Consider the following 16,702-nt stretch of genomic DNA (forward strand, 5'->3'; position numbering starts at 1 on the left):
GTCTGCCACATATGTATTTAATGGACTCATGGTCGGTCGCACTAGCACAACAAACTTGGCTCCATAAAGATAATGTCGCCAAGTTTTCAAAGCTTGTATAACCTCATACATCTCTTTCTCCTGAGTGTGCCATTTGACATTCGTATCATCAAACTTCTTGCTTTCAAATGTAACAAGTCATCCATCTTGGAACAATGGCATGCCTATCGTGAAATCACTAGCATTTGTCTCGACCACAAATGGTCTGCTAGGATCCACAATGCCAATACATGTGCTTCCTTCACCTTGAAGTTGAGAGGTTGAAAAGCCTCATCATGTTTCTCATTCCAAGAAATCAAGTTGTTGGACTTGGGGTCCTCCTTACCAACGTCTTAATAAAGATGTTGAATCCCAAAAAAAACTCGAAATTACATTACGGTCTGAGAAACTGGCCAAACTAACATTTTATATCTCAAGTTCTATACTCATACCATCTCGAGAAATCAGATGTCCTAAATATATGAGTTCTTTTTTTAAGAACTCACACTTTGTATACTTGGCATACAACTTCTCCAACCTTGAAATCGTCAAGATGATTTGAAGATGTCTGACGTGCTCCTTTAGAGTACGATTGTATATCAATTTATCGTCTAGAAACACTACCACGGATTTCCCTAAATAATTTGTAAAGAGATCATTCATCATCTACTACTATTAGAAAGTAGCATGAACATTCTGAGCCGAAAAGGCAATACAAAAAACTCGTAAATGGCCAAACCGCATGCAAAAACCCTTCTTAAAGATACCTTTCTTAGGTGTCTGTAATGATAACTAGTACGAAGGACAATTCTTGTAAAATAGGCGGCTCCTTACATCCTATAAATCAAATCATATGCTCTGGAAAGGGGATATTCATTCTTGATCGTAACTTTATTCCACTTTTTATAGTTGACATACATTCTCGTACTTTTATCCTTCTTGTGCTTGATGCCCCCAAGGAGCCCTCCAAGGAGATTTACTCCTATAAATATGTCCTATTCGGAGATATCTGATCTCATCCTCTATGAGTTGGCTCATCCTGTAAGGTGCAATGCAAACTAAATCAATCTTACGATTAACCGTTTGACTCGATGGAAGACCATGAGGTAACTTAGTTGGGAAAACATCGGTAAATGTTTTCGTGATGTTCTCTAAAGCTTGTGTCTCCTATACATTAAGACTAATTGAATTAAATTTATAATTAACATAAGATGATGTGCTATTTAGAACACATTGAAACACTTCATAAGTAGAATTCTTTATTATATTATGAAGTTTAATTGAGTTTACAAGAGTAATGGATGGGACATTAAAATCACCCTGGTGGAGGCAAATTTGGACACTGTCCATGACAAAAGATATATTATGCCCCTTCTAATCCATTTGTATATCGTAGTTATGAAACCACTCTTTACCTATAATTAGAATCCTTTACTATATTATGAAGTTTAATTGAGTTTACAAGAGTAGTGGATGTGACATCAAAATACCCTGTAGACAAAACTAGATACCTTCCATGACAAAAGTCTATATCTGTACATCATAGTTATGAAACCGATCTTCACATATAATATAACATTTACTCTATCCAGATTCATAATCATGAAATCTAATGGCTCTGAGTACCTTTGTATAGTTATAGGCAACTTAGGCATGTGTCGATTCCAAAACCATGTGTGTACACTGGTGAGATCACTTGGTTATGTCTCCACTCTTAACTTCTACACAAGCTTGGAATTCATGAGGTTTTGAGTACTCCCCGTGTAAAAAAGACTGTATACAATTTTCTCCACATGAGTCACCCATACATTTGGATTAGGTTGGTAGGATTGAAAATTTCCATATTCAAGCTACAACTGCAATAACTATGATCTAAAACAATGGTATATATGAAAGTGATTTTAATTTTAGCCTTGATCTCATGGGCTATCTTTGACTTTGACTTACCCTTCGATTGTCAATAGTTTGTCCTCATGTGCCCTTGCTGATCACAAGTGAAGCACCGATCCTTCTTAATGTACCAATGAGTCTGATATGCTTTGTTTGATTTCTTCAAACTGGTGTCTCCCAAAGTCTGTGATTGACTTTGGGTCTTTGTAGGAGTCTATGAAGTCAAGCTTAAAATTTCATTTATGTTGGGAGCTTGCTTGGTCCGTCAATGAGGGTTGCTGGGGTTTCTTTGCCCACGGTCTTATTATAATCTTGACATATCGATCATTCAATGTTTCTCTTCAATTGTTCTTGATTTGGAGTTGATGTCCATCAAGAAACCTGTAAGATCTCTCCTAATTATTGCTAATATGTAAATGTACAATTATCAATAAAAGGATCATTTTATGTGTGTGTGTGTGTGTGTGGAGAGAGAGAGTGTGTGTAAAAGATGTGTACCTAGGGACATAAAATAAACAAAGGCGAGAAAATATTAGAAAAAATGTAAAATATTATGGAGAACCAAAAATGCAAAGAGAATATGCAATTTGGAACCTTGGAATGGACTTCTAGGGTATGCACAAGTGCACATGCACTTCCTTAACTCATAAAAATGGGATTGTGAGAGAGAAAGTTAAATTATGGCCTTTGAAAAATAGAAGAATATGAATAATAAATAAAATACTAAATTTAAAGTAAAAAAAAGAGACTGCAAAATAATAACACAATATGTGTAAGTGCACAAATTCATTAAATTGTGAAACCATGCATCTAAAGTTTATACACTTGGATTTGTAAGGTTAAATGGTTAATAGATTTAGATGAAGGATTGAAAGGTTAAATATTTTCTTTTAAAAAAAAGGAGTGATTTATATGAAAAGATATGTTGAGTAGTGCACATCCAAACTATATGAAGAGATATGGTTTATAGTTTTACACTAAGATTGAAAGGTTAAATATGGTCTTTTGAGAAAAAAGGAGTGGTTTATATGAAAAGATATGTTGTGTCGTGCATATCCAAGCTAGTCATATATGAAAAAAGGTTAAAAGAATGGTCAAAGGAGTGGTTTGCATGTACATACAAAAACATTAGTTGAAAATAAGGAGAAAGGGGGTGAAAGTAGATTAATATGGCCAAAGGCTATTATGGATTCCTAAACCATTACTTTCCAAGCATAAATAGGAAAGGGGGAGAGCTTATTTGCCATGCCTGCTTCAAGAGAGGGAGAGATGTCAAATATGCATAAATTTTAGTGTTGTACTTAATGTAAGAGTCCTTGATCCCATTCCTAAGATTAGGACTTTCACCATCTTGCACTTGCCAAGTACGTTGGGTACTTTTCTACACCTTAGGAAAGCAAAAGAATTTGTAGGTTTTTTTTGAAAAGAGAAGAGGTAAATAATACTTTTTTAATAAAAAAATTCCTTTATGCATCTTTCTATGCATAGAAATTAAATTTAATAAGAATAACACTTTTATAATAAAAAAAATTTCTTTATCCATCTTTCTATGCATAGAAATCAGATTTAATAAGAATAACACTTTTATAATAAAATTTTTTTATTTATACATCTTTCTATGCATAGAAATCAGATTTAATAGGAATAACACTTTTATAATAAAAAAATTTTATTATGCATCTTTATATGCATAGAAATCAGATTTAATAAGAATAACACTTTTGTAATAAAAAAAATTTCATTATACATCTTTCTATACATAGAAATCAGATTTAATAAGAATAACACTTTTGTAATAACAAAAATTTCATTATGCATCTTTCTACTATGAATAGAAATTAGGTTTAATAAGAATAACACTTTTGTAATAAAAAAAATTTCATTATGCATCTTTCTATGCATAGAAATCAGATTTAATAAGAATAACACTTTTGTAATAAAAAAATTTTCATTATACATCTTTTCATGCATAGAAACTAGATTTAATAAGAATAACACTTTTGTAATAAAAAAATTTCATTATGCATCTTTCTATGCATAGAAATTAATTTTAATAAGAATAATACTTTTGTAATAAAAAAAATTCCTTTATGCATCTTTCTATGCATAAAAATCAATTTTAATTAATATCAGTGATATCCATGCATATTCATAGGTGAATATATACATGGAGTAATTAGAATATTTCTTTTAGATGCAAAAAATGGTGGGAATTACTCTTTTGGAATAATATAAAAACAAACTTTCTTTTCCACAAAATTTTAGAAAATTTTACTATAACCTCCTTTGTATGGCTGATCATTTCTCATTTTTATCATTCTTTATTTAACTTAAATTAACCCAAATTAGATTTATAGAACTTCAATCTACACAGTTTCTTAAAATTCAAGAGAGTAAACAATAAGAAGAGTTTGATTAATCCCTTAGTTAATATTTCTAGGATTGAGAAAGATTGGAATGTAAAGAAGAGAAGAGGGTGGCCTTTTTATCAAAGGCATAGCATTTGAATTTAATTCAAACATTTGTAAAACAAAAGAATCAAGAAAACCATAGATTTTTCATTAAAATTCTTAAATAAGTAAGAAAATTGGCTTACATGGAGCTTGTAAGCTCTTCTTTGGCTTGAGGGATTGAGGGTTCTACTATTGTTTGAAGTAATAGTGGCCACCAATTCACTTTGGAGAGGATTAGGCAAAAAACAATTGATTTATTATGTAGATGGCTCAGGACAGGAGCAGAGTAACAGTGCATAAACATTATTAAGCTTTTACAAATGGGGAGGCTTCTATTTATATGAAAAAGTGAGCCTCTAACCAAGCAAACTGATTCTAGAATTTTCTAGATCAGTTTGGTCAATTTTTGACCATTTTTGGGTGAGTTCAGCTTACTTTTTGGATCTGGTTTTGAAACAGGAGAGAGGAGAGATAAAAATATCTCATTTTATGGATTAAAAATTAGGATTAATGATGAGAAAAAGGTGCCTACTTCATGAGGGAAGTTCACCACACTGAGGTGCCAAAATTTAGTTTTTTTATTTCTTTTCTTTGGTCCTTAGTCCACTCTTTATCTTATGTAAGCATTTACTAATTTTTATTTTATTCTTTAATTTATCTCCTCTCTACACTTGGATTGATCCAATTGGTCCATAGGAACCTTAATTGGACTATATTCCAAAAATTTCTAAAAATCTAGACCCTTAGGCTAAGGTCCTTTATACCTATTTTCAATTAATTCCAATTGCACATTGGAAAGTTCTTTTTGAATTTCTGTTTCAGGGAAAACCATCTTAGACACTAGGAGGATTTTTATATCCAAAAATATCTCAATTTTGAATTACCTCCCTCTAGACAATTTCTCTCTCCAGGCCAAAACAGGGTAAAACATGATCTTTCTTTTATTTCAGAGAGGGGAACAATTATAAGATTAGAAGGGGAGGTTCTTACACCTGCACACCTCAAATGCTGGAGGGAGGAATCTTACATCCTACCCCACTTAAAAAATGCAAGATGTCCTCATCAACTCTTTCCCTTAAGATCCAACCGATTCTGGGGTTCCTTATAGTCTGGTGAATCCAACAAAATCCTGGTGAAAAGATCCCTTATATAAAACTCATCATTAGATAACAATTCATTCAGATCATATCATTCATATCCTTAACATAACAATGGTCCATTAGACCGAAATTTCCATCTAAACATTTCTCCATGGGAATTTCAATTATACAGGTTTTTAATTCGTCATCCCTTAACTTGATCTATTGGGTCAAGTGTAAACAGTAGCAAGCTTCAGCACAATCCACTAATCTCATAGTGATTTGCTAAAGTCATTATCGTCATTCCAGTTACGAACATCATCACAAGGACTTGTCCCATTCATCCTCATTGTGGTTTTGCTCAGCTTATCGCTTTCAACCAAAATTCAGGAATCATTTTTTTCAATCAGAATCCAAATCAACTCATTAGTTCTCAACCAAAGTTTTAAAATCATATCAACCACATTCGAATTCATCATCTGGATAGCATTTTTGCTTATAATTTCAAGGTCTTAGATTTACTCGTATATACTATCAGTAAAAAGCTACAGTTATATCCTCGTATATATGGGTAGTCATGGTCTTTGGAATTATCAGGTAAATACCATCATGTCTAGGCCTCAAGCAAGTCAGGGATTCCATGCAATAGTAGTACTTCCATATGTGAAGACCCAATTAGTAAATTATGAATTTCAGTTTGAATATCAATTTGTATGAATTTCATCACATTTTTAACTTTTTACTGTTACTTCATAAATTTTTGATATTTTTGGCTTCTCGGTTGATCCACTTTAGCCAATTCGCTCTGATACCAGCTGAAAGATCCCTGTCCCCTCCGCGCAACAAATTTAGGGGTGCTAGCAGCTAAAGTAGCACTTCTTGCATGGGACAGGGTCCCTCACTCGGGGCCTCGCCCACCACGGATATCCGGACAAAAGACTAATCCCTCGGTTCTTCCAAAATCGAACCCGAGAAAACTTCCCTTGTCCGGAAAGAATGGGCGATTCCTCCAAGATAATTTTACTCTAACGTAGTGAAAAGTCTTAATTAACAGAATTGATTTGACCAAACCCTTTAGTCCCATAGTCGGATCAAGGAAAAGACTTGCACTTGGATCATAGAGACCAACACTTTTTTCCTCATTGGCAAACCATTGATTCTTTTCTATAGAACAATTTTTATCCGGGATTTACTTCATCTATCGTACCATAACAGGATTGAGTCTCATTTTAGGGATCCATCAATCTAGCCTCTAGTCTTGTGGGTTAGCCAACAACCCAATCACTGTAGTGATGGGATCCATTTAAGAATTTGGTTAGGTTTTATCCCAGTGTGCGCTTTTGCCGCATGTGTCGGGGCTGGGGACTTGCCAGCAGGCACCGTAAGCGAGCCACGGATGGCTGCAAGCATACAACCAGAAACTAGCAAGCTCAAACAGGGAGCAAAGGTGTGTCACTCACCGCTCAGACCGCCGTTGTGAAGGATTCTCGCGCCGTAGTGAAGAAGGAGCCGCCGCCACTACTCTACCACTTCGGCATCACCGTGCCGCCATGCAGTGCTCGATCGCTATCTCTCTCTCTCTCTCTCTCTCTCACACACACACACACACACACACACACGCAGGAGAAGGGGATGGATAAGATAAGGCAAGAGCACTCCTTGTATTCAACACATTGAGCATAAGAGTTTTTAGGGTTACATTTGACTCTTATACGTGACCTAGCCGTTCACACATGGGCGTTCACACATGGTCGACCGGACCTAACCCTTATCCTAATGACATTCGAGGTTCGCCTCTCATCGACGATCACCCAATCCCTTTATCCTTTACATGTGGTACCGACAAGCGCGGCCCATGACTCAGAATACTTAATGTCCATCATCATAGGTTAACATGCCTCCCTTCCTGATGTAGATTCCGTCCGATATGATGAGCTCGAGAGGGTTTGTTGTGGTAGATTATCTGCAAAATAGGGAAGTAGAGTGAAAGTATGCTGGAATTCAAAAGATATAGAGTGTAATAAAATCAAGCATGTTAGACTATAATGGATGTTGCCATGAGAACTTAGTTTGAGGGGTCACATGAATGAGCTAGCGTAGCAAATTAACAGGAGTTTAACATTATTGAAAGTAATTCAAGAGTTAGCAAGGTGTCAAAGTTTAATCAAGGTCTATAACTGGCCCAAGTCAAGGAAAATTACCAAGTTAATAGATAAACAGATGACCACAATGTGCCTACTTTAAGAACAAGCTAATACGAAGAGCCTAGGGACACAAGAAACATCAGAGTTATAGGAGCCTTTTGCCTTTATTTCTTTATGCACGTGATAATTTTTACACACAATGGCGACCTCCCTAAGGCAAAACTAACATCGATCCTGGTGCCATGTTTAACATAAGGCATTCTCTAGGAATCTATTAGTTCACCTTAGGCAAGGCTACCCCCTGCCAACTAGGGCATCGGTCTGGAGTAGAATACTCCTCGCCTACCTAGTGTCAATAGGGCGATAGGCCGACATTAAAGCACATAATAGACTTACATTGCCATTTTTTGTAGGCTTTTCGCTCCTGAACTATAATGTGTTCTTACATCCCCTCGACAAAGGGGTAAAAGCTAAGGGTTATACACAAACCCAAGGCTTGGACTATGATGAAACATTTAGTCCAGTTGCAAAGATGGGAACAGTGAGAGCAGTCATTGCTATGGCTGCAGCAAATGGTTGGGAAACGCATCAAATGGATGTGAAAAATACATTTCTAAATGGTGATGTACAAGAGGAAGTTTATATGGCATAGTCAGAAGGATATGTACACCTGAGGTACCCCACTCATGGATGCAGATTAAGGAAAGCATTATATAGTTTGAAGCAAGCACCTCGTGCTTGGAGTGATAAGATAAGCCGATATCTTATCTCCCTTGGATTTCAAGTTTCTTCAGCAGATTCTTCACTCTATGTGAAGAAAATAGATCATGGGATTGTCTTACTTGTCATCTATGTGGATGACTTGATTGTCACAGGAGATCATGCTACTACAGATGTTATGTATGTCAAGAAGGCATTGAGTGGGCATTTTGATATGAAAGACTTGGGTGAATTGAGATATTTTCTTGGGATTGAAGTGATTAAAGACCATGCAGGGACATGGTTAGTGTAATGCCAATATGCATTGGATATGTTGGCAGAATATGGGATGACAGGGTGTAAGCCAATGAGTACACCTTTGGAGCAGAATGTGAAGCTACGGGCTGATTTTGGTGGAGTTGGATGATCCATCTATGTATAGAAAGATGGTTGGCAGTCTTAACTATAATGTGTTCTTACATCCCCTCGACAAAGGAGTAAAAGCTATGTCTTAGAGGTCAACACACACATGGCCAGGTGTCAAAATTAAGATGGTTTGACCCTAGACCTAAGACAACCGTATTCCAGGGTTAACTAAAGACTTCATGCATTCTCAAGAATATATCCAATAAGGTTAAACTCATTAATGATTTACACTAACACGCTAAGCAACTTCAAAAACTAAGTAGTGCTTTGACAAATTCCATGTGGTCATGCATTATAGTTCATGCAATCAATTGAACAGTAAAAACGAAAGAGAGTAGGCATGGAAGAATTACACCTGTATTTGGAGATCTTGATTCGATGAGAAATGCTCGCAATTTAATGAGATATTTATGTATGAACGTTGCGGCAGTCTCAGGACTTGAAAGCGAATCACCTCAGACTTTTCAACCTGTACAACCAACTAACAAGCACTATACCTCGAGAGGCACATCAGTGGAAAAAATAAGGACTTGTTAAGCACACAAAACTAAAAACAACTTGAAAACATTAACCTACCTACCAGCCACCACCACACTAATACTGAGATCAAGGTAAGAGGATGTTGTAGAGTCCTGGCGGCTAAGCCTCTATCTGCATCATCCAAATAAATAAAGTCCGCCTCGATAGTGCCATGAGTTTCATCCGTCCATTCATCGCTCGTCAGACATATCTTCTTCGTATTCCCATCCACATAAACTCATCAAGAATGTAACCATGCGAAGATAGTTATCCTGTAGAAAAGGAAAGTCTTGGGCTATCGGGGATACGTCCTCTATGGAGTAGGGGTCAGTCGTGGTCAATAGGCAAATTAGCCATTCTAATTCCTCAACATTTTTCTCTTTGGCTAATACCTCTATATGATCTAATTCGGTTCTAATTATACGATAGCACATGTGAAATATCTCAAAAAGGTACATATGATACCTTTCACCAAAAGTGGGAGTGGATGAAGTGTGTGATGCGCTCGTGCATTTGCCATATCTGCAAACACAGATATAGTACAGTAGGTTTATGAAGACAGGTCAATCTAGTTCCTAATTGTGTGCGGATATTTCTCCTCTTAATGTGCTCTTGCTCTTTTTACTATTTTTTATTTTTCTTTTCTTTTCTTTTTTGTGTATGAAGCTATATATATACATACCCTCAAATTCTTGAATTACATGGTCAAGGGAAAAGGTTAGGGAGGAAGCAATAGAATGTCGAACGTGATGCTCTCCCCTTTCTTGGGTAGATCATATTTTTTACAAAATGATGTTGCAGCCTCTTGGAACCAATTTGTCCAGCGGGTCATAAGTGGTGATGTGGTCAGATAGCTTTTTATGACCCTTGTGGCTACATCAAATTGCAGAGATGGTAGTGTACGCTCCCATGAATGAACACAGGAAATGGTTTTTGACGATACTGTTACAAGGGGAGATGTAGACTCATGGGTTACTTGGTGGGTATTGACAAGGGTAGGTGTAGACCGTACAGAAACTTCCATATCAACATGTGCCTGGCATGAGGAGCTAGAAGCTTCATGTGGCTTTCCCCTTCCTGAGCTAGGTGGTATCGATCGATATCGTTTAGGAATCCAAACTACCTCTGGAAGAAGTGGTGTGGAGCACTCCATTACCTTTCCCTTACCACGGTCTTGAATTGTCGTTGGGGTGGCAACATTTGGTTTGCAAGGTCGTATAGGCGATGTAGAGGGATTTAGCTTATGTTTTGGGACCCAAATCTGGTCATTCCCTTCATAGTACCATTGGGTTGCTAATAATTTTTTAGGAATGAAACGTGATGTCACGTTGCCTTTTCTCTTGCTGGTAGCTGCTTTCCTACTACGAGGCTTCCTGTCTGAAAGAGATTGAGCAGTGGAGGGAGGTAGCCGTTAGCAAAGCTTTTGGGACCCATTTGTATGTACTCTTTGGTATAGTAAGCGGAGCCTTGGAGACCACACTGCCTATTTCCACTTTTGGCGTTGAAGCGTTAGAGGGGTGGCAAACAATCAAAGATGGTTCAGCCACTTGACTTTGTGATTTTTCCTTTCTTCTTAAGCTCAGCTTGTTCTTTAGCTGCCTTCTTCTTCTGATGGATCGCATGTAACTCCTCTTGGCTTAGGGAGTCATAGTATCTTTTGAATTTACTTCCATTGAGGAATCCAATAGTTTCAACTCTGTCGAGAGTCTCCACTCGGATGGTACCTTGCGGGGTAATTTCACATACTCTATACGGTCCCTTACCAGCATATTTGAGCTTCTTCTTTTCGTTACGCACTCCATACATCAGGACTTTATCCCCAACTTTGATGTCCTTGTCTTTCAGGTGGCGATCAAACCATTTTTTCCTTCTATCCTTCTCCACAAGGGCATTGTACATAGCCAATTTTCTTTCTTCGTTTAGCCGCTCAAGGATATACAAACGCTCTACTAAGGGATTACCATCCCAACCCTCTTGAGTAGCAACACGAAGACTAGGAATGACAAATTCCCATGGCATGACTGCTTCTTGGCCATATACCATCTTGAATGGTGTGTAATTAATAGTCACTTTGTACGCAGTACGATAGGCCCATAAAGCTGACGTAAGCTTTAGATCCCAATCAGTGCGATGAGCCTCAACAGTCTTTGTCAGAACAGAGATTAAGGTCTTGTTGGTAATCTCGGCTTGGCCATTCGCTCTTACGGATAATAAGAAGTAGATTCATAATGGGATATCATGAAATTTGTTGTGAGCTCCTTAATCACTTCATTTATAAAATGCGTACCATTGTTGCTCACAAGTTTAAAAGGACAATCCAAGCATGTGATTATATTTTCAAAGAGGAACTTGGCTGTTGTCCTCGCATTTGCCTTACGTGTCGCTTTTGCTTTAGCCCATTTGGTCATAGTCAGTGGCCACAATAATACAGCGAGATTGTGTGTTGCGGGCCGCTGGGCTAATTGGACCTACAAAGACTAAACCCCACTTTTCAAATGGTTGATTTACTTTAATTGGATGTAGGGGCATCTGATCTTTCTGCTGGGGTTTCTTGTAGCGTTGGCATTCATTGTCGCAACCCTTCACAAAAAGTGATGCATCTTGGAACATAGTGGGCCACTAATACCCTGATTGTAAGATCTTTCGCGCAGTTAAGTCTCTTGAGAAGTGACCACCGGCTACGCCCATATGTGCCTCTTGCAAAATATATAGAAACTCATCCTCTCGGGCACAACGTCTAAGAATGTCATCCTTTTCTCTTTTATAAAGAGTCTCGGCCCATCAGGCAATAGGGTTCGCATTCCTTGATCAGCTTTCGAGCTAGATCTTTATGAAGCTCTTTGAGTGGAAAGCCATTAACCAAAAAGTTAACAATCCTCTCACTCCATTCGAGCATTGTCTCCACCATGAATAAGGAAGTGTCAAGTAAGTCATCCTCAACTCCCGTAGGGGCTTCACCATTAGGTATGCGAGACAAATGATCAGCCACCATGATATGTTTTTTGCCAAGTCTCACAACAACAGTGAAATCAAACTCAAGAAGAATCAATAGCCATCGTGTGATTCTTCCTGTGGAGCATGGTTTGTTTACCAGATACAACAATGCTTGATGATACACATAGAAAACAAACTTGGTAGCAAGAAGGTAATAACGAAATTTCTTTACTGTATATATCATTGCCAACCCTTCTCGCTCCGTAGTGGTGTAGTTCATTTCAGCATCGTTCAACTGGCGACTGGCAAAGCTAATGGGGTAGTCTAGTTTATGTTCTCCCGGTTGAGTTAGTACACACCCAATAGCAAAGTTTGAGCATCAATATGCACATGGAAGATTAAATCCGAGTTAGGCATTCTCAAGATTGGAGCACTCGCCAAGGCCTTCTTTAATAGCTCATATGCACGGTCACAATCTTCGGTCCAAATAAACTCGATGAGAAGCTTGTACAAGGCCGAGCTATCTCAGCGAAGAATAAAATAAACCTTCGATAATAACCAACATGGCCCATAAAGCGTTGGACTCCCTTATAGTTGGTGGGTGGGGGCAATTCCAGAATGACCTTGATTTTACTCTCGTCAGTGGAAATCCCATTTTTGGACACTATATGCCCTAGAATAACTCCGTGTTTAATCCAGAATTGGCATTTGAAAGGATTCAATGAGATGCGATATAATCTACACCTTTCAAATATTTTTCGTAGACACATCAAATGCTCGTTCCAAGAGGAATGAACACAAAGATCATCTAAGAAAGCTTCACAAAAGTCCCTTAGATATTCCTTAAAGGCTGTGTTTATCAATCGTTGGAATGTTGCAGGTGCATTGGTTAAGCCAAATTCCATTCATCATATGTGCCACCGAGTTGGTGGCTCCCTGTGGTAAGGTACACATCCTTACTAATCCCAAAGGAGTTCTCATTGTGGTCAAGTCCCTGCTTTGTATATCCAGCTGGAACTGATCATATCCCGAATACAGATCACCCATAGAGTATATAGCTTTTCCTGCAAATGCTTCTGCAAACTCATCCACAATCGGACCTGCTCCCACATTCCTGATTGTGACTTTGTTTACAGGTTGCATGTCTTGAATAAAGCGCAATGTCCCATTTTTCTTTGGCACAGTAAACCATCTGTTGGAATATGGAGCGCATGATGGCTCCAAAATTCCCATCCTAATCTTTTCTTTTAGTAATTCCATCAGCTTTGGCAAGAGAGCCTTTGGTACTGGAATTGGCCGCAGGTTCCAGGGCACATGTGGAACAGTAAAGATCACCATTGGTGTTGTTACACTTGGATCAACACAGCCTATCTCATGCGGCTGAAAAGCAAAGGCTTTCCCATGTTTCACAAGCATTTTCTCAAAGCATTTCTTTTCAACTGGCAACAGAAAATCCTTCTCACCAATCTTCAACTCTTTTAGAGTTTCCTGTGTAAACTTATGCCCAATTTTCTGCGGATGTCTAAGACTTGGTTGCATAGAAGCTTCATCTATCATCTCCTTGCTTCCTGGTGGCAAAGGCAAGGCAACTGGTTTCACCTTCTTTGCAACTGTTTTGTACTTTGTATCAACATGAGCATCCATCTCGCAATTCATGTTTTTACATTCCACCCCCTTAAATTCCTGGATTATATCATACATCTCAAAGATGACACCTCTATCATCTCATTTCCACCCTGTAAGCATGCTCTTCCCATATCAAAAAGCACATCCATAGTATCTACAAATGACACCTCATCAAGCACCCCTGAAATAAACTCATTCTTCTCCAAAAGACCACACTACTCAAGACTTTTTTGTTCATTTTGTACATGTCTACGCATGCCACGCTTCAAATCCTTGCTTTTTACAAAGACCAGTGACCCATAGCTAGAGAATCCCTGAAAATTTGCTGAAAAGTTATTTACATTGATTGAGTCCTGCGAGAACTCATTTTCCCTTGTACCGTTGGAATCCCGCTTTACAATGGCACCTGGCCAAAATCCCTCATCTCCCTGTAATTCATGAATTCTCTATTTATCTTTGGGAGTGACTGTGCTCGAAGAGACTCACGATTCCTTTCATGGTTAATGCAAACTGTCAAGAATTGAACAGCTTTCTTGCCATCTTTAATCCTTATTCTCGCATATGCCGAGCCATCATCCAAAACCTTTGTTTCCATCCTTACAGCTGTAATGTAGGGTTGCCCAAGGATAAGGGGATACGATGACATCTCCTGAACAAAGAAGTTCTGATCATCTTTCACATCCCCTATAGTTACCCTTACATTTGGACATGCTGCATAGAGCTCTCCAGATGAGTTATTAGCTGCTTTAATCATCCACCCATGATCCACATCCATTGGCCACTTACATTTGTTGTAGAGATTTTTAGCCATAAGATTTATTTTAGACCCATGATCAATTAGAGCGACATATGGCTCTTCCAAATCACCTATCTTGACAAGGGTTTCAGTAGTTGCTCTTGCCCAATGGCTCCTGGAGTAATGACTCTTTGTAAGAACTTCTTTTTCATCATCCTCTTCCACAAAGCGCACTTGTCGTGCCCCATCAGCAGAGTGATTACATTCCACCATATTTTCTCTCTCTTCCTTTTGCTGTACCTGTACTCCATGAGTCTTGGAAGTGCTTGCTTCCCCTTGTGATGGAATAGATTCAATTATGGACTGCCTTTTCCTTCGTATAATATCAATTATCTCATCATGGAATTCTTTCTTTGCAATTCCCAAGACTTCCCCTAGTGTAAATTCCACCCTGCTGTTTAGAATCCTCTCTTCAAGCACCTTTTTGAGATCTGTTGCAGCTTCAATATCAAATTGAAGCTTGTAGAGTGGACTTTTCCCTTTACCCTTCTCCTTCTCATGCTTCATTTTTGCTGGCACTTCTTCCATTAATACTTCCTGTGGAGGTCTGCTATGCAGTGGAGGCATATGTGATGGCCCAGGATCCTTCTTTTCACTTCCACGTGTAACTCTTTTTGATGGCCCTCCTTCCTCATTTTCCCTTTTACGCTTCTCCTCTACCTGTGCCTCATTATTCTGGCATTTAGCAATGTAGGCATGAACAGATAAAGAATCCACAGGCTCCTCCCAGCCAGTCTCAAGACGTATACAGTCACCTGCCTCATGCAAAGCTTGCTTAGACACCTTCTTTGATGCAATTAATTCCATTGTTGATGGCCAAAAGTCTTCATTCTCATAATCTTCATCAATCTCAGATCCCTGCTTTGATTGACCAGCCTTTAATCCATAGGTTGCTGCTTCAACCATAGAGATGGCATGACTAGCAGCCATATCCTCAACCAGCTTTTTCATCCCTCCTTTCCCAAAGTTTGTACTCAATGGAAGACCAGTCTCTGTAAGATGGATTTTCCCATCTTTGAAAAACACAAGTTGATTTTTAAGAGCTTCTTTATAGCTAGCACAATCTTTCTTTGCATGTTCTGGGTCATCACACCATATGCATCTATATGTAAACCCTTCTTTGCTTTGAGGCCTTTGCATAGAAGCCTGCCCTAATGGTAGCCCCTTTTCTTCAATCCTGGACATCTTCAATTTTAGGTTACGCATACCCTTAATAAGCTCATCCATCGGCCCTTCTACCTTTGGGATTGTAGCAGCTGGTTTTGGTAGATTCTCAGGGGTAACAGCAGTTATAGGGGTTGCGGAGCTCATCACCATTTTATCCCTCCTTCGCTGCCGCTTTGCTAACATGGTGACCGCATCCTCAACATTATTCCAATCACTCTTTAGTCCCTGCTCTGTATCCTTATCCTCAAGGAGGATTTCCAATTTCTCTTGGAGATCTTTCCCAGCTGCTTGTAAGAAGAGCTCTGTTTTTTCTCTGTCCAAAGTTGTGCGCTCTATCCTTGACAGCTGGGCATAGCGCTTCTCAAACTCTCTTAGCAATTCTGTGTGGCAAAAATTCCCATTTTAGGTTTTGTGACCCATTCCAAGAAAGTTTGTTTGGTCACTCGCTCAGAATCCTCCATGAAATATTCGTCCTTTAAAGCAAGCTTGAACTCCTCCCAATTTCTGTCACCATGTGCTGTCTGCAATCCTCTTATGCGCTCTCTTATTTCAGGAACACATACCAGCTCAAAACTTCGAACCATATCCTCCTCAGTCACCCTGTTTAGCTCCATTTCTTTTATGTAATTGCGCAGGTACTTTGTGATATCCTTTCCATCAAATTGATCCACCTTTTTCACAATTGATTGTAGTGCTTTGGTCGTGGAAATTTGTCCCCTCTCAGCAGCTTGCTGCTGTTGCATGTACATAGTAAACATCTGAAACATCTGCATAACTCCGGGGTCAAAATGAACCCCCTGACCCTCAGAATTCTCAGCCATAGCTTCCCTGTATATTTCACCACACTCTCACCCCAGCAGTTTCACGTCGGGTTCACCAAAGAGCTGTCGTGACGTGGACGATGTCGCTGGGAAAGTATAAGACTTCTAGCTGTGAGAATAGGTACCAAAT

Source organism: Cibotium barometz, chromosome 3, assembly GCF_041138505.1.
Source record: "Cibotium barometz isolate CiBa-2024 chromosome 3, ASM4113850v1, whole genome shotgun sequence".
Lineage (NCBI taxonomy): Eukaryota > Viridiplantae > Streptophyta > Polypodiopsida > Cyatheales > Cibotiaceae > Cibotium > Cibotium barometz.